Source organism: Zalophus californianus, chromosome 8, assembly GCF_009762305.2.
Source record: "Zalophus californianus isolate mZalCal1 chromosome 8, mZalCal1.pri.v2, whole genome shotgun sequence".
NCBI lineage: Eukaryota > Metazoa > Chordata > Mammalia > Carnivora > Otariidae > Zalophus > Zalophus californianus.
In genome coordinates this window covers 95,165,369-95,192,204 of record NC_045602.1, presented here as the reverse complement: position 1 = coordinate 95,192,204, position 26,836 = coordinate 95,165,369, and the positions used below count along the sequence as shown (strand labels likewise).

The 26,836-nt window shown below is 41.0% G+C and overlaps 1 protein-coding gene across 4 annotated transcripts in view; it reads left to right on the top strand.

The window, feature by feature from the left end:
- The window catches only part of RIN2 (Ras and Rab interactor 2), a 239,755-nt gene that overhangs the window by 21,680 nt on the left and 191,239 nt on the right, over positions 1-26,836 (top strand). The window contains exons 1-2 of one of the 4 annotated variants that reach the window (XM_027621518.1): positions 11,513-11,736; positions 12,020-12,168. The exons of 1 other annotated variant lie outside the window; for it this stretch is intronic. The gene's annotated coding sequence lies outside the window, so the exon portion shown is untranslated. Of the gene's footprint in view, positions 1-11,512; positions 11,737-12,019; positions 12,169-22,708; positions 22,787-26,836 lie in introns of those variants that run through there. 2 more of the 4 variants (XM_027621520.1, XM_027621519.1) reach the window with 2 other exon arrangements.

The window sequence follows — 26,836 nt, the reverse complement described above, 5'->3', positions numbered from 1 at the left end:
AATTCTTCAAAGAACCAGCTCCTAGTTTCGTTGATCTGTTCTACTGTTGTTTTGTTTTATTTTGTTTTTGTATGTTATTGATTTCTGCTCTAATCTTTATGATTTACCTTTTTTTGCTGGCCTTTGCTTTATTTGCTGTTCTTTTTCCAGCTCCTTTAAGTGTAAGATTAGGTTGTATATTTGAGACTTTTCTTGCTTCTTGAAGGCCTGTATTGCTATATACTTCCCTCTTAGGACCACCTTTGCTGCATCCCAAAGGTTTTGAACTGTCGTGTTTTCATTTTCATTTGCTTCCATATATTTTTTTAATTCTTCTTTAATTTCCTGTTTGACCCATTCATTCTTTAGTAGGATGCTCTTTAACCTCCGTGTATTTGTGGTCCGTCCAAATTTCTTTTTGTGGTTGACTTCAAGTTTCATAACATTGTGGTCTGAAAATATGCATGGTATGATCTCAATCTTTTGGTACTGGTTGGAGCTGATTTGTAACCCAGTATGTGATCCATCCTGGAGAATGTTCCATGTGCACTAGAAAAGAATGTGTATTCTGCTGCTTTAGGATGAAATGCTCTGAATATATCTGTTAAGTCCATCTGATCCAGTGTGTCATTCAAAGCCCTTGTTTCCTTGTTGATCTTCTGCTTAGATGATCTGTCCATTGCTGTGAGGGGGGTGTTAAAGTTCCCTAAAGTATTATTATCAATGAGTTTCTTTAATTTTGTTATTAATTGGTTTATATATGTGGCTGCTCCTACATTAGGAGCATAAATATTTACAACTGTTAGATCTTCTTGTTGGATAGACCCCTTTATTATGATACAGTGTCCTTCATCTCTTAGTATAGTTTTTGGTTTAAAATCTAGTCTGTCTGATATAAGGATGGCTACTCCAGTTTTCTTCTGATGTCCATTAGAATGAGAAATGGTTCTCCACCCCCTCACTTTCAATCTGGAGGTTTCTTTCAGTCTAAAACGATTCTCTTATAAGCAGCATATAGATGGGTCTTGTTTTTTTTGTCCAATCTGTGTCTTTGGATTGGAGTATTTAGTTCCCTTACATTCAGAGTAATTATTGAAAGATATGAATTTAGTTCCATGGTATTACGTGTAAAGTCACTGTTCTTGTAGATTGTCTCTCTTCGTTTCTGATCTTTGTTACTTTTGGGGACATTCTCTGCTCAAAGTATCCCCTTTAATATTTCTTGCAGGGCTGGTTTAGTGTTCACAAATTCCTTTAGTTTTTGCTTGTCCTGGAATCTCTTGATCTCTCCTTCTATTCTGAATGACAGCCTTGCTGGATAAAGTGTTCTTGGCTGCATATTTTTCCCACTTAGCTCATTGAATATACAATGCAGTCCTTTCTGGCCTGCCAGGTCTCTGTGGACAGGTCTGCTGCCAGCCTTATGTGTCTACCCTTGTAGGTTAATGGCCTCTTGTCCCAAGCAGCTTTCAGGATTTTCTCTTTATCTTTGCAATTTGCAAGCTTTGCTATAATACGTTGAGGTGTTGATCTATTTTTGTTGATTTTGAGGTGGGTTCTCTGTGCCTCCTAAACTTGAATGCCTGTTTTTTTTTCCCCAGATTCGGGAAGTTCTCAGCTATAATTTGTTCAAATAAACCCCTGCCCCTTTCTCCCTTTCTACTGCTCCTCATCTTCTGGGACTCCTATCATACGGATATTATTTTGCTTTATGGAATCACTCAGTTCTATTTTTGTGATCTAATAGGTTTCTTTCTCTCTCCTTTTCAGCTTCCTTATTTTCCATCATTTTATCTTCTATATCACTGATTTGCTCTTCTGATTTGTTCATCCTCATTTTTGTGTCCTTCATTTGGGACTGCATCTTGGTAATAGCATTTTTAATTTTGGCCTGACTATATTTTAGTTCTTTTATTTCTACAGTTAGGGATTCTCTAGTGTCTTCTATGCTTCTTTCTAGCCCAGCTAGTATCTTTATAATCGTTGTTTTAAATTCTAGTTCAGACATCTTACTTATATCCATTTTGAGTAAATCCCTGGCAGTGAGTACTACCTCCTATTCTTTCTTTTGGGGTTGATTTCTCCATCTTGTTATTTTGTCCAGAAAAGAAAAGAAGAAAGAAAGAGAAAACAACAACAAAAAAAGAAAAAAAGCTAACAACAACAAAGAAACACTAGATCCTGGGTGTGTTTTCGTCTGCTTGTTAAAAGAAACTAGATCCCAAAATAAGAAAGAAAGAAAAACATAAATGTGTGTGTGCATTTGAAGATAAAATAAAATACAATGAAAGCAAACAAAAAATAAAATATATATAAAGTATATAGAAAAGTTAAATAAGAATCAAAAAGAATTGAGAAAATAATACTAAATGTCTAAGGAATAAAAATACAAAGAATGCTATATACTGTTTTCCCCAAGAGCTGAAGCTTTGCAGCCCTCTATGATCAGTAAACTTGGTGTGAGCGAGTCGTTTGTGCTGGTCTTCTGGGCAAGGGGCCTGTTGCACTGATTCTCAGGTGGACTTGCCCTAGTGTAAATGCACCTCCAGTGAGCAGAGAGGCAGGTAAGTGGCTCCAGAATGCACTAGGTGGTGCTGTTTTGCTCCCTGACTGCTTTCAGCAGCACAGATAGGCAGGATGAATAGGCAGGATGAATATGGCATTGCCCCGCTCTCTAGCCCTGGAGCTGAAAGTTCACATCTCCCCCTCTTCAGTGTGCCCTTAGAGAAGAGCAATTAATCCCTCTTGTCTGCCCAGTTTCCTTCAGAATTCTGTGTTCACCTGGCTTGTGACTGAGTGTTTTTATCTCAGGCATGGGACTATTTTGAGTCTCCAAACTTTACGGACTCCTGTGGTGTGGACTGTGCTACTCCACCCTGGGGAAGGAGGGGGGTTTCGCTGTGGTTCTGCCACTTGCTGGGCCCCTATCCAGAGAGCGGTCGCCTGACCATGCATGGGTTCACAGTTTATGGCAACACTGAGCAGAAAGCTGGTGCCCGACCACCGTTCTCAGCCAGCTTCCCTCCTGTTGTGCTTGGGAACTCTGCACTCAGGCCCCCCTCCCCCGTTCTTCTTGTGACCCCCAGGGATCCTGAGACCATGCTGTCCCACCTGGGATTCTGCCCCACTTCGCCTCCTGAGTACCTTTAAGCCAGGGATGCCCCCACCCTAGGGGATTTGTAAAAGTTCTGATTTTGCATTCCACTGCTTATAACACTTTGTGGTAGTCTCCTTAAGCAGGCTTCCCCCTCCACCGTATCCTCAGATATATAGCTCTGGATTCAAGTCTCCACACCTACCTTCCAAATGGTGGTCACTTCTCTACTGGTAGACTTGCAGCATTTGTTTTCTCAGACCTCCGATTGATTTCTCAGGTGTTCAGAATGATTTGATAACTATGTATCTGTAATCCAGGGACCAGAGAAACTTAGGGTCCCCTATTCCTCCACCATCTTAACTGCTCCCCCAAATTCTCATCTTTTATTAACAAATAATTTCAAGTAAAAGATGGGTTATAGTTTTCCTTTTTATTATTACAATGTGTGGTTTGAACTCACAACCCTGAGATCAAGACCTGACCTGAGATCAAGAGTTGGATGCTTAACCGACAGAGCCACCCAGACACCCCTCTTTTTTATTATTTTTAATAGTAGTAAAATATAACAATTTTACCATCTTAACCATTTCTAAGTGTATGTTTCAGTGACATTAAGAGCATTCATACTGCTTTTCAACCATTATCACCACAGAACTCTCTTCACCTTCTGAAACTGAAACCCTGTACTCCTTAAACACTAGCTCCCCACCTCCTCTCCCCAGCTCCTGGCAACTACCAACCTACTTTCTGTCTCTGTGTGTTAGACTACTTTATGTCTCTCACCTAAGTGGAATCATAAGAGTATTTGTCTTGTTGTGACTGGCTTATTTCACTTAGCATAATGTCCTCAAGATTCAACCATGTTGTAGCATGTGTTAAAATACCCTCCCTTTTTAAGGCTGAATAATATTCCATTGTGTATATGTATACATACCACATTTTATTGATCCATTCATCTGTCCATCGGCACTTGCTTTCACCTGTTGGCTGCTGTGAACACGAGTGTTCAGAGATATCTCTTTGAGACCTTGTTTTCATTCTTTGGAGAGTATACCTGGAATTGGAATTACTGGATCATAATGGTCATTCTGCTTTTAATCTTCTGGGAAATTGCTCTGCTGTTTTCCACAGCAGCTTGCATCATTTACATTTCCACCAACAGTTCACAAGGGGTCCAGTTTCTAAACATCCTCGCTAACACTCGTTATTTTGGTCTTTTGATAGGAATCATCCTAATGCGTGTGACGTGGTGTCTCATTGTGGTTTTGAATTGCATTTCCTTAAAGATTAGTGGTGTTGAGCCTCTTTTCATCTCTGTGTTAGCTATTTGTATATCTTCTTTGGAGAAATATTTATTCAAGTTCTTTGTCCATTTTTTAATCCAGTCGTTTGTTTTTGTTACTGAGTTGTAGGAGTTCTCTGTATATTTTGGATATTAATCCCTTATCCACTATATGATTTGCAAATATTTTCTCCCGTTCTCTGGGTTGCCTTTTCACTCTATGGTTTGTATCCTTTAAGACACAGATGTTCTTAATTTTGATGTAGTCCAATTAATTTTTTTCTTTTGCTGCCTGTGCTTTTGGGGTGTTATATCCAAGAACTCATTGCCACGCCCAATTTGTATTTTCTTCGAAGAGTTTTATGATTTTAGCTCTTATACTTAGGTCTTTAATCCTTTCTGAGTTAGTTTTTGTATGTGGCATAAGTTCTTTTGCGTGTGGATATCCAGTTTTCCTAACACCCATTTGTTGAAAAGACTGTCCTTTGCTCATTGAATAGTCCTGGCACTCTTGTTGAAAATCATTTTACCATTTATGCATGGGTTTATTTGTGGGCTTTTTATTCTGTTTGTCGGTCTATATGTCTGTCCTTATGCCAGTACCACCCTGTTTTGGTTACTGTAGTTTTAGAGTAAGTTTTGAAATCCAGGAAGTCCTAAGGGTTTTATAAATTGTTGATTGGATCTGACCCCACGTGGCCTAGAGATTCCAGGAAATGACTATTTAAAACCAAACCCTCAAGTAAACTGGAGCGGTCTTCACTCACGGCAGAAACATTCTGCGATATTTTTCTCTAACTTTGTGTGAGTTTCCAGCTGAGAACTGACCCTTCTTTCCATAAGGGGGATTTTCTGTTCATGTAAAATCTTTCCTTTCTTTGGTGCAGTTTTCATTCCACATGAATTCAGGTGGAGCAGAGCCTTACTTTGTGGCTTCCTTGGGCTTTTACTTTGACCTTTTTTTTTTTTTAAGTAAAATTTTACTCTTTTAGAAACAAATAAAAACATAATTGGATGTCAGGAGGCTTGAGACCTTTGATTAAAATCAACACATGCTACAATTCAGTCCTACAAGGAGTGATTTTCCTCCAAATCTAATGAAATTCTTAGAAAGGCAAATAATGCTACAGAAGCTGTATTTACAATAGAAAAAAAAATCATGTCTCTGTTTGGGATCTGCCTGAATATATTTTCATTTACTGGGAAAGAAAAATAAAGTTTCCTGATATAGAAGCAATTAACTTTAGAAATGCAAAGGGTATTGCCCCTGGGAATTTATGAATCTACAAATTGTCTACACCAATGTGCTTCCCTGCCAGATGTCATAAAAAATGGGCATCATTCAGTGACCAAACAAGATGGTGAATTAAAGTTGCATGAGCATTTATATAGACAAAGACTTTTCTATTAACAGAAATACCCTAAAACTCATTGAATCCTACCACCTGACTTTACAGAAGGGGAAACTGAGTCCTAGAATAGTTAAATTATGGGTCCAAGCTCTTGTAACCAGCACACTTAATATTTTGGGGCTACTAGCTCTGTGCTGGCACTGTGCTGTGTGGCTCCTTTATTTAGCTGTTGCTGAGGTGAATAACAGTTATGTTTGATTTTAATCTCAAATCATTAGTTGCCTTTCTATTTTCTTTCTGAGGAGAAAACAGTCTGATCTAGAAGGAAAGACATTTCGTATTTTTATTTATTTTTCTGAGATATGTGATGTTGTAAATTATACTTGTGCTTTTATAACTGAGTTATTGTTAGGCATTTGGATTATTTTAGTTTGTTGCCCCCAGAGTATTAGCTGCTCTACTTTCAAACTGATGACTTTCTAATTTTTTCAAATTAAACAAGTAAAAATTTAAGTTAAAAAAAAAAAGACCTACCCTCATTGATGCTCTTTTGCTCTTGATGTCACAGGGGATGATGTTAGATGAATAAAACCTGGCCATAAACCACTCTGAGTAGAAGAGTGATCCAGAAGAGTTGGACTCTGAATGTGAGGAAGCTTTAAAGACCTCAAGCAGTTAATTTGGCTTATCAGTTTCTTTCTATGTGTTTTTGTTGGTATGTTTCTTTTTATGTCCAAGAGTGACATATGATTTTTTTTTAAATGTCTAATTAAGTTGAATAGAGCTCTTCTGATGAGAATAAAATAAAAGTGCTGTGATGAAAACTGTACTTCCCACTGTGTTGGGAGCTTTACTTTGTTCCATCTGGGGCCCCCACATAGTTTGTGAACATGAGCTCCATGTTATAGGTAGGTAAACAAAGGCTCCGAGAAGGTAAGTGAGCTTGTCCCAAGTCACAAAGTTAGTTAGTGGTGCCAGGCCAGGATTTGTAGGCAGGAGTAGCAGCTGTAAAGCCCAGCACAGACTTTCCATGACACGTCCCCAACATGGCCCAAAGCCACATCCCTGATGCTTAACTCCCTGCAGATGCTGGGCAGGGAGAACCTGAGCCCCAGGAAATACGCAGGCCCAGCAGCCGGTGCTTGGGCCACACCAAGCAATGGAATATGTGTGCTGTGCACATTTGGAGGAAAGGCATCTATTCGGAGAGTGGGGACCTCAGAGGACCCCTCAGGGTGCAAGGGAAACTGAGGCCCAGGGAAGCCACACCATTGCCTGCTAGCATCTGGGATTGTGTCCCAGGCCTCCGGACTTTTCTGACTCCAGGGCTTTCCCTTCTCCTTCTTCACATCCAAAGACCAGCAGTGAGAATTCAGATCTCAGATTAAGGGAAATTACAAAGTCAGAAGGTAGAAACAGCCAAAAGAAAATTATAAGTAACTTAAGAGAGAAAATCAGGGGCGCCTGGGTGGCTCAGACAGTTAGGCCTCTCTGCCTTCTGCTCGGGTCATGATCCCGGGGTCCTGGGATCGAGTCCCGCATCGGGCTCCCTGCTCAGCGGAGAGCCTGCTTCTCCCTCTGCCTCTGCACCTCCCCTGCTCATTCTCTCTGTCTCTCTGTATCTCTCTGTTTCAAATGAATAAATAAAAAAAAGGAGAGAGGAAATCAGGCCACACAGCCGATTGGGTGAGGGTGCTAACGGCAGTATTTTGGAGGACCCATTCACTTGGATTACCACAAAGCTGCAAAAGGAGATCTGGTGATATTCTTTGCATTCCTGGATCCAGAGAAGCAGTGTCATGCCCAGGAGGGCCCTGCAGTGAGGATCGGAGAAGGTTTGATTTCTGGCTTAGTTCTCACTGAAATCCAGCCGGTCCTCCTTAGCAAATGGCTGCTCGTGTGTGTCAGGCACTCAAAGCCCAGACAGAAATTACAATAACAATGACAATAATGATAGTAGTAACAGTAATTAATCTTAACTGAGTGTTGCCACACACGGAGTGTTACTGGGCACACAGCTAGGGGCTCTTCTTATATTGTGAAGGGTTGGGATAGATTTGAAGAAAGAAAACAGCAAGATCAGATGTTAATTAAGGAGCAGTGTTCAAGGAAGCTTCCAGGTTGTCTTTTCAGACTTGTTTTTAAGCACAGGTTGGCCCACAGTTCATGGGTCAGTAGAGCTGAACCTCTCACTGATTAACTTGCTCAGGATCCCAGGATTAAAAAGACAGGGAAGCCAGGATTTGCATAAGAAATATAATTCCACATTCCAGGACCCGTGTTGCCTGCTAGGATGAAAACCGTTCATTGCGGCTGCCCTTGTCAAACTCTAGCCCAACAGGGAGGCTCAGAGAAGGGTCCTCAGACCCAAACATTAGGAATATGAGTATTTTTACATACCCAAACACTAAGAGATTTTCTAAAATAAATTCTGTGCCGGTGAGACAACCCAGCTCTCAAAAGTATAACAGCTGGGGGCACCTGGGGGGCTCAGTCGGTTCAGCTTGGGATTCTTGGTTTCAGCTCAGGTCACGATCTCAGGGTCCTGAGATCGAGCCCTGGGTCAGGCTCTGTGCTCAGTGGAGAGTCTGCTTGTCCCTCTTTCCCTTTCCCTCTGCCCTTGCCCCTGCTCATGCTTTCTCTCTCTCTCTCTCTCAAATAAATAAATCTTTTTTTTAAGATTTTATTTATTTATTTGACAGAGAGAGCAGGAGGGCACAGGCAGGGGCAGCAGCAGGGGCAGAGGGAGAGGGAGAAGCAGGCCCCCCCGCTGAGCAGGGGGCCCAGCGTGGGACTCAATCCCAGGACCTGGGGATAATGACCTGAGCTGAAGGCAGACGCTTAACCGTCTGAGCTACCCAGGCGCCCAGCAAAGAAAGAAAGAAATCTTAAAAAAAAAAAAAAAAAAAAGTATCCCGGCCATTGCTGACAGAACTCAAGTTAATGCAACTGATCTGGTTTTTTATTGGGACCGGCATATTTTGTGCCTCTAGGGAAGGAATACACCAAATCTGAAGTCTGCGGAAGCAGAGCAAAACCAGCTCAATTCCAGGAGTGGGAATTGTGTTTGTCCTAAGGAGGCAATGTTATGGCTTCTGCACTGGTAATACTATCATTACTGGATAATGCCTTTTATTCCTGATTATGAAGGTCACATCCACTCATGTATCGTTTGAACAATTTAGAAAATAGGAAGCCCTGAAGCTCACGGGTTGAATCCTTGGACCCGAGTATCATGTGATTGAGACCATGAATCGTTAATGGGGGCCATGTTTCTCGAGAAATGTCATCCACCAGGCAGGCGGCTAGATCCCTGGAAAGCTGCATATGCCTAGCATTCTGTTAAAAGGAAAGCATTAAAATAGCACGGCCTAGGGCTGTGGGCGGAGAGCGCTTCCCATCAGGGCCATGAATTTATGGTTTTGAAGAAGTAGTGCCTCTATGAGGAAACACTCACAAGGGGAGCTGGTGCTTCATCCTCTGCTGGGACGTCACATGCCCGGCCGTACTCTGGACTCTGCACGTACTCTCGCTTACAGCACAGCCCACTCAGTGTGAATGAGGGCTGTCACCGTGAGGCCACCATGAATCAGTGCGCTGGTAGGTGAGGTGTGCAGTGCTCCAGGAGATGGTGCTGAAACCAAAGGCCAGGGGGAGAGGCGGTAGGGTGTGGTGACGTAAGTCCATGTTCTAGAGCTGTGGTACCTCCACTTCCTAGCTGTGGTTGTCTAGGCAAATTAGTGAACCTCTCTGAGTCTCAGTTTCTTCCTCTGTGAAGTGGGGATAAGAACAGCCCCTGCCACGAAGGAGAGTATCCAAAGGCTTATGCATGTGTAATACCTCACTTGGATGGACATGGTCTCATGATTAGCCCATGCAGTAAGGATGATACTAGAGGTCCTGGATGGGGAGGCAGGGCCTTTGTTCAGTTGACTTCACGTCTCCTCCTGCTAGAGAGATGGAAGGTGGCTGCAACTTGGTCAGGTGGTTGCATTTGTTAGGAGAGACTAGCCAGTAAACCTCCCACTTTCAGGAGCTTAACCCAAAAGGGAATGTCCAGCCAGTGTGTAGGGGGGTGGCTTTTCTCCAGGTGATGACTCAGGGAGCCAGCCTGGTCCCACCTTGTAGAAGGTCATCTGGAAGACACAATTTCCAGGGTCATAGCAGAAAGGGAGAGGGGGCTGGAGATAGCGTAGGATGGGTTTTAAATATCATAGCTAGCTGGACAGAACCCAGTCACATAGGCTCTCCCCAAATGCAAGAACCTCAGGAATAAAAGGCACACGGGGAGCCCCTCCACCACAGGGGCTCCCCTGTTGTAAGCAGTGATCTAGAACTTACTGTATTATTGCCAAGAGAGACAACACTGGTGATGATTCTGATTAGGTGACTTCTGGAGTTGGGGGAAAAGGGTGTCCTGACTTTGGGGATCTGTTTGAAGAGCAGCCATGTGGTAGCAGCCTGGACATCTTACCTCCGTCCACATACCCTTCACCATGTTTTAGGAGAGGCAGGGGACTCCAGAGGAGGAGGATGTGCTGTTCTCCTTTTTCCCCGGGAAAAGTATTTCCAGGTACTCCCCTGTAGCTAATCTTCCTTAACCCTGTGCTTGCGCTTACGATGCTACTTAGGGCTAAAACACACTCACCGCAGGTTATTGATGACTCAGCTCATCAAAGAAACGTCACATTTCACCTGTTAGGTTGGTTTCTAAGGTAGGGTGATAGACATTTTAAATAAAGCCCTGTAAAAACAACAACAACAAAAACCTGTTTAATTCTTTGAGGTTTTAATGCCTAAATGGTTAGCCATTCTTTATCTTTATTCTGTGACCAGAACCGACAGGCCCACGTAAGACAAAGTAGATATCTACAGGAGGATTATTCTTAAAATATCCTATGGATTGATCACACTAGACTGGCTTGTCTTTCTCACTAACATCTTGAGGGAAGGGTCCAGATGGCGCTTGCCTGTTCCTCGCCGTGGGCCCAGCACCTAATCCAATGCCAGGCACGAAATGTATATTTTAAAATGGTGATTATTGTAAAATGACGAAGCTTAAAAATAGCTGTTGATTTGATTCACTGATCTCTCCAAGAATTCAAAAAACCAGTGATCCTGCTTATAAATATTCATCTTTTTCTCCTGCATTCTAACTACTTTCCTGGTTTGTATTAGGCATGAGCTTTGCATGGCTTCTTCTAAAACATGACCCCAGTTGGCTGTCCTTGTCTTAATCATTAAAGTAGGCCCCGGCTGGTGCGTGGGTGTGTTTATTTCATGGCCACTCAACGAGTATTTCATAGGCTGGGATGGCAGCTCCCAGCTATAACAGGAGGGGAACCTGAGTGCCAGCGAGCTTTGTGACAGAGTGAGGGAATGATTAGGTTTTAAGTCATTTCCACTTCTCCCCGTGACTACTCCTTCAGCGTGCGACCTCGCCAAGAATTCACAGCAAAGAGGCTACTGGTGGTCAGTGTTCAGTTTTCTAGAACCCCCATGGTGGCAGTGGATGGGAATTCTATAGAATTCAGCTCATCCTTCCTTACTTCTCTATCCCATCATAAAACAAGTATCTCCATTATATTAGGAGTGGGAGTTAAACCTTCCATGTTTCACAGGGTTTACATGAATGTGGTTTTCTTAAACCGAATTCCTCCTTGTTCATTCGTTTCACAAATATTTACAGAGAAGTTACTATGTACGCAGGCCTTGGCCATGGAATGCGGAAGGACCACCTCACCACTGTCCCTTTAAATCCTCAGCCATGGCCACATTAGTGGCCCTGGGGACAGAGAGTACTCCAGGCTGTGTCCTGCACACTCCCATTAAGACCTTATGTGCATCCCTGGACGCTTACAGCTAGACTTCTCTCCTTCTCACCCTGTTTGGATCAGTGATCCAGTCTGGGGCTGTCTTCCTGGCTCTGAACTGTCTATATGGAGACTCTGAGAGGCTGGAGAAGAGGAGCCAAGTTAGGGGGCCCTCTCAGTCTGGGTCCCCCCAGAAGCCCTGAGCATTTGAATGTAAGTAGTTTATTTGAGGGGTAGCCCTGGGAAGCATGGGTAGGGGAGTAGGGAGGTGAGCTGAGAGGGAGGCAGCTGATCCAGGGTGTGTTATCAATCAAATCAGCCCTGTGGATAAGAGCTCACCCTTGCCAGAGCAGGAACTCTGACTCAGTTATCCTGCCCATTAGGTGGGGGGCAAAGGGGCCGGATGTTGCTAGCTCCCAGAAGTCATGGATGAAGGCTGCTGGGGCGTGGGGGGATTAATTCCCAGCACTTGAGGCTTGCTGTGCTCCTTGTCCAGGCAGCGTCTACTGTCTACCATGGGGGCCTGGAGTGAAAAACCATATGTATCTGAGTAAATCTGGTACCTGGAACCAGGAGGGCTCTGCTAGAGCCCAGTGAATTACCTGCATTTCAAACTTGAAAATCTCAGGGCAACTTGAAACACAGGTAAGGCTTCTCCAGTGACTTCTACTACCTATAGTTTCATTCTGGGTGGCAGATGCTGTCAAAGGCTTGACCCTTTGCTGATATAGTTGGGGCAGGTTTGGCTGTTTTGGTGATGGCTGATGATATATAAGAATAAGAGTTAGCTTTGGGTGTGCGTTAGGGAGTCAGAGAGTATCTTAAGCAATTGGTTTTGTGTGTGTGAATGCTTGTTAGTTATTACAGAGTTCCTTGTTTAAAAAGTTATATATACTGCTGTGCTGAGACATTCCTGCATTGTGAAGAGTAAATAGGTCTGGGTAAAATGGATATATATTTCATGCAGTAAATGGCATTACTATTTAAACATACAGAACTCCAAGTTGTAGTAGAATAATGGTGATTGCCTAGATACAAATTTTTGTATACCTTCTCCCCAAAATCCCTCAAATCAACAAACAGAGCAAATAAAAGCATCTTTTATACGTGCCTTCAGTATTACTAGGAGACATCATTTTACAAACTTCAGGTTACCTGTATGGAGGGAGATAAACACCCAGGTCCAGCCGGGCGGCTCTGGAGTCCACCCCTGTCAGGAGCACTGGATAGACAGTGGATAACAAGTGGAGAAAAGGACAGGAAATGAGGAGTCTGGGGTGATGCAGCCCAGCCAACATCACCCCTAGAAAGTCAAGTCCCATCCCTAGTGGAAATACTTGAACGCCGGTGGGATCCACAGTGATAGCCCTGGGAATGATGAGGCTTCAAAGACGGAAGGGGGAACCTTGGAAGGGCACTTACCGGTTGGAGACTGAGCGATGTGGAGAGAGAAAAACGAAAGGGATAAAATTAAGAGCCGCCCAGAGATAAACAGGAATCACAAAATCAGAAGAGACCCTCTCCCCAAAGCAGCGCCGTTCACGAAAGAAACTGCACTTCACCAAGTCAACAGCAGAGGGCGTGTTTGAACCAACAAACTTAGGTAGCCACCCCAAGCCCTGTTTCCGGTCTGCGTGAACTCCTTGCTGGTCCAGGAAGGAAAATATTGTCGGAGGAGCAGAAAACAGACAACATGCAAGCAAAGCTGCAGTCAGAAGGAAACAGTTTGAGAATCAAAACATTTCAGAGGTTGAATGTTCTCACCACCTCTAAATGCGCACGCGCGAACACACACACACACACACACACACACACACACACACACACACGCACACACACACACACGCGCGCGCGCGCACACACACACACACACACACACACACCCAAAGTAGAAAACAGTAGTGTTCCAGCATTAATTATCTTGAGATAAGCATTTTCACATATATATTCATATGTGTGTGTGTGCGTGTGGGTGTATATATGCATATATACCTATGTATTTATATATATTTATATGTGTATATATGTTTATATATGTATTTATGAGTGTGTGTGTGTATATATATATATAAACTCTGAATCAAAAATTTTTAAAAATCAAAACTAAAGTGTACAAAACCCTGGAAGATGTGAAATGAGAGTTGACTGAACTTGAGAGAGGAGATGAAGAATTTCTGTTTGCAGATGCTAATTGGACAGCAATTGACCAATAACCGGGCACCTTTTGCGAGTTGCCCTTGTCCATCCATGGTTCTTTCTTTCCTGAGCTCCAAGCCAAAGCACGTATTTCTTGCCTGGAACTGTACTCTCTTCCAATGGGAAACATTTGGCAGGCCAATCTTGTTGATAGTTTGAACTTTCCAAATTCTCCATTAAATAAAACTCTAGGAAATACCCAAATATTTTCCTACAGCAATTCAAGTGGTACTTGTTATGTAGATGAAACTTTTGAAGGACAGCATCATTTGTCTTGATAAAATGTCAGATTTTCAGAGATAACAGACTTCTCAGAGATGTTTCCAAGTTGCGATGAATGACCACAGTAAATTATGCCATATTTTACAGTTCACAAAGTAATTTGTATATACTATGTTTATCTTTCAAGATGCGTGTTTAAACAGATGTGATGGTTTCTTCCCCTCCTCTTTATAACCAGAAACAGATCAGAAATGCTTTTTCTTGGTTTACATATCTGAAAAATGAGAATGGCATGGGTTCCCTCATACGTGACATTTGCAGTATATGGCTAACACTAGACTGTGGACAGATTGAATTTTTCCAAAGATGGTTACATCATTGCCCAAAGAGCAGTAGCTGTTCTTAGGCAGCTCCCCATCAAGAGGGAAGTCTAATCCCTTCCCCATATATCTGGATACATTTGTGTCTCACTTGTAACAATAGAATGTGGCAGGAATAATACTGCATTACTTCTGAGGATAATTTGGAAGAGATAAAGCAGTTTCACTTTGCTTTCTGGAACATTCTTGCTGGAGCCCTGAGCTGCCATATAAGTAGTTATACCTGTCCAAGGCCACCATGCTGTGAGGAAGCCCAAACTAACCCCTGGGAAGAGACCACATGGTCTGAAACTTTAGGAAGTTGGTTGACTCTGTGCCTCCCCCCGTACCACTGCCCTTTGTTCCAGCTCCAAGGAACAGCTGGCTGCAACCACATTCAGAACTCTCAGCCAGAACTGCCCAGCCAAGCCCTTCCTGCATTCCAGACCTTCAGAAACCATAAAGATAATAAAATGATTGTTGTTAAGTCACTGAGTCTTGTGGTGATTTATTATGATGTAAAAGATAACTATTATAAATGAAGCCTCGAGGAATAAGGACTCTTTCTATGCCTAGACTCTTTGCAGTGGTTTTGTTTTGGATAATTTTTAAAGAGACGGTTGATAGACCAGAATATGTCTCTTTTAAGAATTATGCACCTCTCTAGATTTTGTGTATAAACTAACCTTTCCACTGGGAAACAATTGAGTTATTTTCAGGTAATTATCTTTTGTAGTTGCAGAGCTTTACCTATTGCTTTTGACAAAAGTAAGTGGTAGGACAGAATGCTGGAGAGAACTGTTTACTTTGTTCTGGAATGGGATAAAACTTTAAGAACGCAGGAATTGAGAACATGACCACTATTTTCAAGGCTTTCTGATGAAGCCCAAATTCAGTAGCTTTCCTGTTGGCTACATGGTGAGCAAACATGTCTAGTGGTCTAGGCCATAATAAAGAGAAGTGACCTCAAACAGGGGGCTGGGGCAAGAAATTTGATTCCTAATGGCATAGTGGCAGTGTTACGGAATCAGAGTGCCTGGTTTGGATGCTGGCTCCCTTGCATAATGATGGTGCGGCCATGGATAAGTAAGCCCATTTCACTGTGGCCCTGTTACCTTATCTGTTGTTACAAAGGTTGTCACAAGGATTGAGTGAAATAATACCTGGGAATGGCTTAATACAGCGTCAAGCATATAGTGAGTATTCAGTGCTCTCAGGATTTTAAACTCCAGATCCAGAGACCTAGATCTAGGGAAAGGGAGAATAAAACACATCAACTGAGAATGACCCAGAGATTAAAGTTTGACTCAGATATGTGGTTAGTGGTGACCACAGTACTGCCCCATGCAGTAGACAGGACAGTTCTAGACCTGCTTGATCTGTCCAAGGTGATGGTCTTTCCCAAATAGAAGGGTGCTGTTCTTCAATCAACAAAAGCACTATACTCCCTTCCTGAAATGTCCAAATAAGTTATCAAGTTCCTCTGTAGAATTTAACATTTAAATTTAAAATACTGAAAGCAAACTAGGATTAAAAGGCAACCACCTTGGGGTGCCTGGGTGGCACAGTCAGTTGAGCATCCGACTCTTGGTTTTGGCTCAGGTGGTGATCTCAGGATCATGGGATTGAGTCCTGTGTGGTGCTCTGTGATCAGTGCTGAGTCTGCTAAGGTTTCTCTCTCCTTCTCCCTCTGACCCTCCCAGCCCCACTCTCTCTTGCTCTCTCTCAAATAAATAAATAAATCTTAAAAAAAAAAAAAGTTAACCGCCTTAACCGTCTATTTTACTGAAGCACTAAGGCAAGGAAAAAGAAATGGAAGTTATTAAAATTAGGAAAGAATAATTAAAAGTGTCATTCAGAGGTTAATATATTAGCAACAATTAGGAAAGTTAAAAAAATATGGTTTACCATATAAAAAGTACCATAAAAAATATCTAGGAAAAAATTTAACCGCAGACGTGCAAGAATGCCACACCAAAAAGTACAAAACATTGGGAGAAATTAATTAAGATCTTAAAAAATAGAAGCATATACCGTGTTCATGGATTGGAATACTTAGTATTTTAAAGATGTCAGTTCTCCTTAGATGACATATAGATTCTTTGAAATTTCAATTAGTGACCCAGTAGGGGTTTTTCCTGTATAAGTTGACAAGTTGATTACAAAATTTAAATGGAAATGAAAAGTAATTATAATATACAAGGAAATATTCAAGAATAACAACAAATCTGGAGGTTTCATTTTACCAGTTTTAAGACTTGCTCTAAAACAAGATAATTGAAATTGTGGCATTGAAACAGAGATAGAAGGATCAATGGAACAGAGAGTCCAGAGACAAACCTACAGATATGCAGTCACTTGACTTAAAAGAAAGACTACCCTACAATTAAGTGAGGGAGAGGAGAGTCTTTTCCAAGTTGATGTGAGATCACATGTAGATTTGTAAGGAAAAAAATTAAACTTGATCCCTATGCCATACACAAAAATTATTTCAAGGTGGATCATAGACTTAACACTAAAACTATCAACATTCTAGAAGAAAACATAAGAGAGTATCTTTATGACCTTTGAGAAGGCAAAGCTTTTTAAAAACAGAACCAATAATAAAAGAAAAAGATGGATAAATTTGACTTCATTAAAATTAATTTTGTTCATCCAAAAATGTCCTTAAAAGAGTGAAAAAAGCAAGCCACAAACTTTGAAAAGATATTTGCAATACATGCAAGGACTCAAATCCAGAAGTGTGTGTATATGTATCAGACAACCCACTTTAAGAAGGACAAGAGACTTGAGCAGACACTTTATAAAGGAGGGTATCAGAATATCTACTAAATATATGAAAAAATAATGTTTAGCCAGAGATGGTCTCATCTCAACCAAATGCTGTTCTCACCAGAGAAATTAAAATAGCCCAATAGTATATCATGACACACCCACCAAGATGGCTGGTATTAAAATGACAACATATGAAGTGTTAATGAAGATGTATAGAATTTTAACTCTCTTAATTGTGGGTGAGAGTATATACTGTTACAAGATTTTCGAAATAATGTTTGGCTATAGTGACTAAAGCCGAATATATATCTCCCCTATGACACAGAGATTATACTGTGAAGGTTACCAACAGAAATGAGTGTTTATGTCCACATGTATTTATTTATGATAGCCAAAACCTGGAAACTTCCATTATCTACATAATGATGGGAAGGAATGAACTACTGACACATAACAACATGCAGACAGAATATTGACTTAAAGAAATCACGAGAGTACATATTGCCTGGTTCCATTTATATAAAGTTCAAAAACAGGCTAATCTAATCTATGCCAGAAGTCAGAAAAGTGATTATCCTTTGGGAGTAGTGAATACGGAAGGCTTGAGAGAACCTTCTGGAACGGTGTGAAAAATCATCAAGCTGTACCCTTAACAATTGTGCACTTTACGATATGAAAGCTATATGTATCTCAATAATATATTTCCCCTTCCTTGTCTTTTGTTATGTGACAGTCTTTGAATTTTCTTCCTATTCTTTTATGACATTTCTGTCTCCACTAGCTTCTTTTCTCTCATTTTGTACAAAATTCTTTCCACAGTTCCATTATTTTCTTTTGCTATAATCTGTGTTTTGGGCATCTTACCTGTGGCCTCACCTGTCTGCTTTCTGTAGGGGACCCTTACCCATATGTATTTTGCTCCAATCTGCCTCCTCCCATGGGGTCAGAACTGACAGGACATCTAACTGTTATTGAGCTCACCACCATATGCTTTGGTCCCCTCGATGGCATCCCCTGGGGTTATTGTCCAGTGTATGCTTCAGTTTCCTTGATGATGAGGCAATCACCCCTATGCCAAAGTGCTGTCCAGGGAGTCCTGATCTTGACTTGGAATGTGCCTTGCCCTAGTATCTGTCCTTTGGCTCCTAGGTCTACCTCTTAACCTGATACTGGTCAAGTCTGAATCCTCTTTGACAAGATGGACAGAGCCTTCCCTGCTTTTTCTTTTCGTCAAGTCAAGCATTCAAAGCTCCTTAAAGCTTTTTCCCAAACTACAGTCACACATTTCATTTCTCTCCCCTTCTGAACAGACCCCAATTTTATCATCAAAGTGTGGCACCCAGAATTAAATAGAAGACTTCAGGGTGATCTGACTTCTATAGACCATCGTCCCCTTTGTTGTAGTTGTTCTTTTCTGGATATATAGTTGGGCATTTGTCCGTGTTAGTGCTCCAACTGCCTGTTGGATTTCTCAATCTGGATCTCCCTCAGAACATCAGACTCACCTTATCCAAAAATGAAACAATAATATACCTATGCACAGCAGTGATTCCTCTGTCTTTTTAAGACCAGCAGGTCAGATTGCTCGCTTCCCACACAGGCAATTTGACCCTTAGCTCTACTAATCACAGGGTACCTGTTATACAACTTCCTTACATTCTCTATTTGCATATGTGGGTTGGGGGAGGGGACTGTTTATCCTGATGCAGATTATGCACTTATTCGTGTTCATTATTCAACTCTTATTGGACTTCTCCGCTTAGCCTCACCTTATCTAAAAATATAATCATCATTCACCTGCCCACACCAGCCCCTTCTGACTTCCTTATACTCTGGATGTCTGTAACAGATGCTTCCTCCTTGCATCTGGCGTAAGAGCTCTTGTGTCTGGCACCTCCTTTCCAAGTTCAAGTTTATAGTTCCCTCGGTCAGCTCTTCATTATCTGCTCTAAATTGTCCTTCCACCTCCAGCATCCACCCCTAGACAGAGATTTCAATGGCTCCCGTAGGTTTACCTTATACAATGGAAGACTTCCCCTAAGTCCAGGCCTTTGCCTGACCTACCTTTCCCTCCGAATCCTCAGTTCTTCCAGGGTCAGCCCAGATTCTCATGCCTTTGTCTTGGGACATCTGCTTTTAGCCAGGTGGTTCTGTCTAAACTAAATGCCTTTCCTTGTGCTCCCCCATTTGAACCTGCACCTGTCTTGGCCTCCCCTTCAGATGCCTACATCTAAAACAGGACCCCGTTTGTGTCCCTACAGTGTCCATCTTAGACCTGGAACAAAATCCAGCGAATGTGTATTAAATTGAATAAATATATGAATTACTTGCCCCTCTCATTAATTGGCAGAAAAGAGATAGAAATAGTTGAAAATTACCATGGATAAATATGCTTTCCTAGAAATACTAGTCATTTCTGATAGAAATACTAGTCATTTCTGAAGCCAAGAGGTTTCCAAAATAGTGAACGTATTTATGAGAATATTCAAAATAATCTTGTGGATCTTAATGTAATCAAGTGTATTTGAATAAAAGTCAAGAATCTAATTTGGAGGTCCAGTGCTAAGGTTTAGATTATTGAAGTTCAGCAAAATTCTTAGCTTGTCCTTTGAAAGAAGACATTCCAGGGGAAAAAAATAATCGACCTGGAGAGGAAGTATGCCTTGCACTTGGATGTAAATACACAGAAGTGAGGAAAACTTCATATAGTCATGGCAACCTGGCTTCTGGGGGAAAAAATCGAGATCATTGGTTAAGGAAAATTAGCCAGGATGTCCATTTTGAAGTGATCTGAATTAATCTAAATTTTCTCCATTACCCAAAAGTCTTTGGGAAGGGAATAAAAATATATCAGATTGAATCCTGGTTTTTCATAGGAACTATAATTTCTAGTACCAAAAAATATTTCTCCGAATGTTGATATTCCTAGAACTGTCACCCCAGGAGATGTTTTATTGGGAAATGTTACTGTTCTCATGCAAACGTCAGCATTGGGAATGACTGATCAGGACAATTGGGGTCTTTAGTCTGCTTTTCTTGTGCTCCTTGCAGACAACAGATGGGTAAGGGAAGAAGTCTTCTAAACTTACCAGCAATGTGATGTTTTGGAATTATCCATGATTACTGTCGTAATCCCTTCCCTCCCTCCCCTATCCATTTTTCTCAGGGACTATTCTATGGTTGGGAAGGTCGGGGTCAGGATCCCTTTAGGGACAAGGCCAGAGCAGAGGACAGGGTCAACTTTACAGTATGAGCTGAAAGAGAGAGAAACTACTCTTTGTAGGTAGAGGAACTGCCCTGGGAAGATCTTCAGAGGTTTCCTCCACCAGAGGGGAAACTGGACTTCCAGGTGCTCTCTTTTACTGTGCTTTTAGATTCCACCTGGTCAATAATGGCCATCTGCATCAATCTACCCAATTCTTATTTCAACAACAAGATTTACATTTGTAAAAGGCATGGGAGGAGTATATAATATGTTTAAATATATAATATGCTATACATTAATCAAATACTGACTGAGGTCTCAAAGTGTTATTTTGCATGAAGATTTAAATGAGCAGATTCATCTTGATCTTCAGAGAGAATCATATGGATCACACAGAATCATAATAGTGATAATACAATGCAGTGATCCTTGCAGTGAAAAAGGTATATAAATTAAGATGCAATAACTAAGTGCAGTGAGGGTTCCAGGGAGTGAGGGATACATGTGTTCAGGAACTCAGAGCAGACGTGGGGCGTGATGGCAAGGACCAGCAGATGGGGCAGTGGTGATTGATGAAGCAAAGATGAATCTGGGCTTTCCACTGACCTGCTGCTGGTGCAGCCCATGAGCACCTCTTCCAGGTATAAAATGAGAATCGAATGCTGCCCACTTCATAAAGCTGCTGTGATGTGGCTTAAGGGAGTCACATGAAATGTACTTAACACAGTACCTTGCCTGTAATTGCCTGCTATAGTTTGAGATGGATCTTAAAGGATGGGCAGGATTGTAGCAAGAGATGGCTGTAGAGGGTAAGGTGTTTTACGCTGAGCAGCCACCGTGTGTGTGTGTGTGTGTGTGTGTGTATGTGTGTGTGTGTGTGTGTGTGTGTGTGTGTGTGAGAGACGTGCACCAGACAAGGGATAGGGGATATCCATGTGGTGTGGTGTTAGTGACCAGTAAGATTTTGAGGGCTATCCATAAGGAAATGCTGCCCAATAGAAATACAATGTGATGGGGCGCCTGGGTGGCTCAATCGGTTAAGCATCTGCCTTCAGCTCAGGTCACGATCTCAGGGCCCTGGGATCGATCCCCACGTCGTGCTCCCTGCTCAATGGGGAGTCGGCTTCTCCTTTTCCCTCTGCCCCTTCTCTCCACTCATGCTCTGTCTCTCCCTCTCTATCTCAAATAAATAAATAAAATCTTTTTAAAAAGAAATATAATGTGAACCACATATGTCATTTTAAATTTTCTAGTGGTTAATGTTTTTTTAAAATAGGTAAAATTAAATATTTTATTTATTTATTTATTTATTTATTTAACAGAGAATGAGAGAGAGCGCATAAGCAGGGGGAGCCGGAGAGGGAGAAGCAGACTCCCTGCTAAGCAGGGAGCCCGATGCGGGGCTTGATCCCGAGACCCTGGGATCACGACCTGAGCCAAAAGCAGACACTTAACCGACAGAGCCACCCATGTGCCCCAAATTAATTTTAATAATATATTTTCTTTAATCCAGTGTATCAGTTTCAACATGTGAGCAATGTAAAAATTTTTTAATGAAATATTGTACAATTTTTTTACTAAGTCTTCAAAACCTAGTGTGTGTTTTCTACTTACAACACATCTGAATTCAGACGAGCCACGTTATGGGCGATCAACAACCATGCGGGCTAGTCACTGTGTCTGACAGCCCAGCCATACAGAGTCTCACTCTGATAGTAGTAGCGCCATTTTCTTTGCACTCTTTCTGTCTGTTGTCCTCCCTAAAGAGAGAGATTGCAGTGCCTTTCTCTGATATAGTTAATTTAAGAAATGGAAAAGAGAGGGAAAACATGCTCTGGGTCACCGTCTTTCACAGCTGGTCCAATCCTGAGATGGTCAGCAATAAAAACTCTTTGGTTAAAGAATTTTGGGAGACACTAGAACATAAATTAACCCTTCTAGATTATAGTCACATAGAGGCTCTAGAAATCTTGCAACAACAACAACAACAACAAAAACAAAAACAAAAAAAAAAAAAAACCCTGTTTTACTTTGTATAACTCCACATTTCCCAGTTCATTAGGATTTAGAACAATGTTTTCTTTTAACACATACTAACTTTGGTAACATTGTTCGGCAGCCTGTTTTCTTCAATCTGTTTTACCTTGAGGGTTTCAGTTTTTAAATACTTCATAAGGGCTTTAGAGCTTCTGATGAGTATGAGGTGTGTGCAGTCACACCTAATAGATGCTTAATCAGTATTTGTTGATCAATGAATAGTTGTGATCCAGACACTTCCCCATTAATTTAGCTTTTTTCCATAGAGAAATCAAATTAAAACAAGATAATTTAAAGTTGTGAAGGTGAGAAACACTTTAGTATTCCCTAGAGAAAGTCTGATTTGCTAGGCAACCAGTGTAAGTTTGAAATGAATTTGCATTTCTCTTAGGAACACGACCATGTTAAAGTTCAATGACCAAGTGAGAACAGATGCCCTTTGCTGAGGAAATACCTCTGCGCGCACTTGGTGAGACCAACACAGCAACCCTTCCAGCTCCTTCACTGCGACTGATGGGAAGCCTCCATCAATCAGCTGCTCTTTTTAATGATCAGTTATATTTTTCTTATATAAAGATAATCTTTATGTGGCTGGTGTTTTACATTTCTGTATAGAAGATTTTATAACATATGTCATATATGGCTTCACACATGGTCTTTGGGAATTTTTGAATATATATAACATATATCCACTGTTAGCTCAGTTTAATATCTATACTTAAGATTTGTTTGGGTTTGCTGAGTTCTTGTATTTTTCTAAGTCAAAACCCCTTTGGAAATTAGCTAATAGCATTTTGCCTGGCAGGTTTTTTCCCTCAGGGGCTCAGAACACTTTGTATTAAGCACTCAGGGATGCTACTGCAGCAACATTCGTGCAAATTGAATATTGGTGACAACATTTAATTCTCTTCATTTTGCCTGTGTATTGAGAGCACCAGATACCTGAAACTATGGTCTGATGTTACAAGCATGCAGTGACAAGATACTGCAGTGACAGCAAATCCCCTTCTCCCGATAGCCAGATGTGCTTATTAGCCTACTTAGTGCATTATTTTGTTAAATCAAAATTGGAAATGTATGCCAGGATGCTAGAACTCAGTCAACAGTATTAATGCAAATACCTACTTCAAGCTCCATACTGTGTGATGCACGATGGTGTATGAGCAAAGAAAAAATTAAGACCGGCACCCCTGAGCTACACACATTGAAACAACATCATTGAGTTCGAAGAGTGGTAAGCTTGGGGGTCCATGATGCAGTTGTTTAAAGATTTTTCAAAAAATGAATACACAGGCATATGTGCATACGAGAGGGAACGTACATATGAGTTTGACTTTTCCTGTTTTGTCAAATGAAAGATGTGGATTATACAGATTTTCAAAATGGGCATCTGTAAATATGGACTTATTTTCAGGGCTTCACACATGGTCTTTGGGAATTTTTGAAATATGTGTTTATTTTGAGGATAGTGTTTAGTAATTAACTATTCTGGGTCATCTAAGGCAGTGTTTTTCAAACTGTGGGTCATGACCCCCTAAGAGATTGTGAAATAGGAAGTTGGGCACATCCAGCCTTGTTTTATTTTTTTAAAAGATTTATTTATTTATTTGAGAGAGAGAGAGAGAGAGAGTGGAGGAGGGGCAGAGGGAGAAAATCTCAAGCAGACTCTCCGCTGAGTGGGGAGTCCCTTGTGGGGGTTTGATCCCATGCCCCATGAGATCATGACCTGAGCTGAAACCAAGAGTCAGATGCATAACCAGATGTACCACCCAGGCACCCCCAGCCTTGTTTTAAATAAAAGTGAATGGAACAGAAAACATCTGGATGTAAGAGCTAAGTACTGTTTTATAAAATGTTTGTTTCTGGGGCACCTGGGTGGTGCCCACTTCGACCTACTCTTGGTTTCGGCTCGCATTGGGCACCATGCTTAGCGTGGAGTCTGCTTGAGATTCTCTCTCTCCTTCTCTCTTGTGCCCCTCCCGCTTGTGCTGTCTCTCTCTCTCTCTCAAATAAATAATATATTAAAAAAATATATTTGTTTCTGTTTTGAATGTATGTGTATGGTGTGCGTCATGATGTGAAATGTATTTATTACTGTGGACAGAAGTCAAAAGTTTGAAAGTCACTAATTGCTAGATCACTGGTTCTTCACCTTCGCTGCACACTGGAATCACCCAGTGGGCTTTGAAAAATAGGGCTGCATGGGTCCAGGCCCCTGGAGATTCTGCTGTTTTTGCTTTGGGGTGTGACCTAAGCATGGGGCATGCTTAAAACTTCTTAGATATGTAGGTAGGAAGAAGAACCCTTGAAGAGCTGAGCCTTCGAGACAAGCTCTGCTAGGTAATTTCAGTGCCTCCCTCTGGATTCTCATTTATTTAATTTGCCTTGGGACCAAGTTGTCCTACAAATTGGAATTGTGGCAGAGTCTAGGGAAGGAGCAGAGTGGGCTTAGGAGATAGATAATGGCTGCCCCAAGTGAAGGACACATGTAGTCTTGTGGGGTAAAAAAATAAAAGCTTCACAGTAGTTCAGATAGAGAAATGTGGAGGGAGAATGTAGAGTGGAAAAGAGACTAGGATAATTAGAATTGTGTGAGCATCCCACCTGCCATTCCACTCTGTGAGTGAATGGCCCGGAGTCAGTGTGATATGGGACCTCAGAGCTTGCTGTTGCCCTAGGTGGTCTGTTTATGGGTGCCTCTCACTACTGCGAGCCACTCCACACACCAAACTGCACTTAAGGGTAATTCTTTTTCTTTTTTCTTTTATTTTTTTATAATTTTATTTTTAAAATTTTCATTCCAATATAGTTAACATACAGTATTATATTAGTTTCAGGTATACAGTATAGTGATTCAACAGTTCTGTTTATTACTAATCTACTTTGTGGAGGGTTTTTATCATGAATGGATGTTGTCCTCTGTCAAAGCTTTTTCTGCATCTTTTGAAATCGTCACGGGGCTTTTATCCTTTCTCTTATTGATATAATGTATCACACTGATTGATTTCTGAATACTGAACCATCTTTGCAACTGGGGATAAATCCCACTTGATTGTGGTGAATGATTTCTTAATTTAGTGTTGGATTTCGTTTGTTAGTATTTTATGAGAATTTTGCATCCATGTTCATCGGGGGTATTGGCCTGTAGTTCTCTTTTTTCAGTGGAGTCTCTATCTGGTTTTGGTTTCAGGGTAATGCTGGCCTCATAGAATGAATTTGGACATTTTCCTTCCTTTTCTATTTTTTGGAATTGTTTGAGAAGAATCAGTATTAATTCCTCGTTATGTGTTTGGTAACATTCCCCTGTGAAGCCATCTATCTGGTCCTGGACTGTCCTTTGTTGGGAGTTTCTTGATGACTGATTCAATGTCGTTGCTAGTAATCATTCTGTTCACATTTTCTATTTCTTCCTGATTCACTTTTGGGAGGCTATGTGTTTCTAGGAATTTATCCATTTCTTCCAGGTTTCCAATTTGTTGGCATATAATTTTTCATCAAATTCTCTTATAATCCTTTGCATTTCTGTGGTGTTGGTTGTTCTTTCTCCTTTTTCATTTCTAATTTTATTTATTTAAGTGCTTCCTTTCCCTCTCTCTCTCCCCCTCCCTCCCTCCTCTCTCTCTTCTTACTCATCCCGCCCCCTCCCTCTCTCTCTCTTTTTATGAATGTAGCTAAAAGTTCATCAATTTTGTTGATCTTTTCAAAGAACCAGCTTCTGGTTTCATTGATCTGTTTCATTGTTTTTATAGTTTCCCTGTTTCATGTATCTCTGCTCTAATCTTTATTATGTCCTTCCTTCTGCTGGTTTTGGTTTTGTTTGTTCTTTTTCAGACTGTTTTAGGTGTAAGGTTCACTTGTTTATTTGAGATTTTTCTTGCTTCTTAAGGTAAGCCTATATTATGAATGTCCCATTTAGAAAGCTTTTGCTGCATCCCAAAGATTTTGGACTATTTTGTTTTCATTTTCATTTGTCTCCATGTATTTTTTAATTTCATCTTTGATTTTTTTGGTTGCCCCATTCATTGTTTAGTAGCATATTATTTAACCTCCATGTATTTATGCTCTTTCCAGATTTTTTCTTGTGGTTGATTTCTAGTTTCATATTTTTGTGGTCAGAAAAGATGCATGGTATGACTAATCTTTTTGAATTTGTTGAGACTTATTCTGTGGCCTAATATGTGATCTATTCTGGAGAACGTTCCTTGTGCACTTGCAAAGAATGTGTATTCTGCTGTTCTAGGATTGAATGTTCTGAATACATTTGTTAAATCCATCTGGTCCCATATGTCATTCAAAGCCACAGTTTGTTGATTTTCTCTTTGGATGATCTATCCATTGACGTGAGTGCAGTAATAATGTTCCCTACTATTATTGCATTACTATTAATTACTTCATTTATGTTTGTTATTAACTGTTTTATATATTTGAGTGCACCCATGTTGGGTGTATAAATATTTATAATTACTTTTTGTTCTTGTTGGATTGTTCCTTTTATGATTATACATTTTCCTTCTTTGTC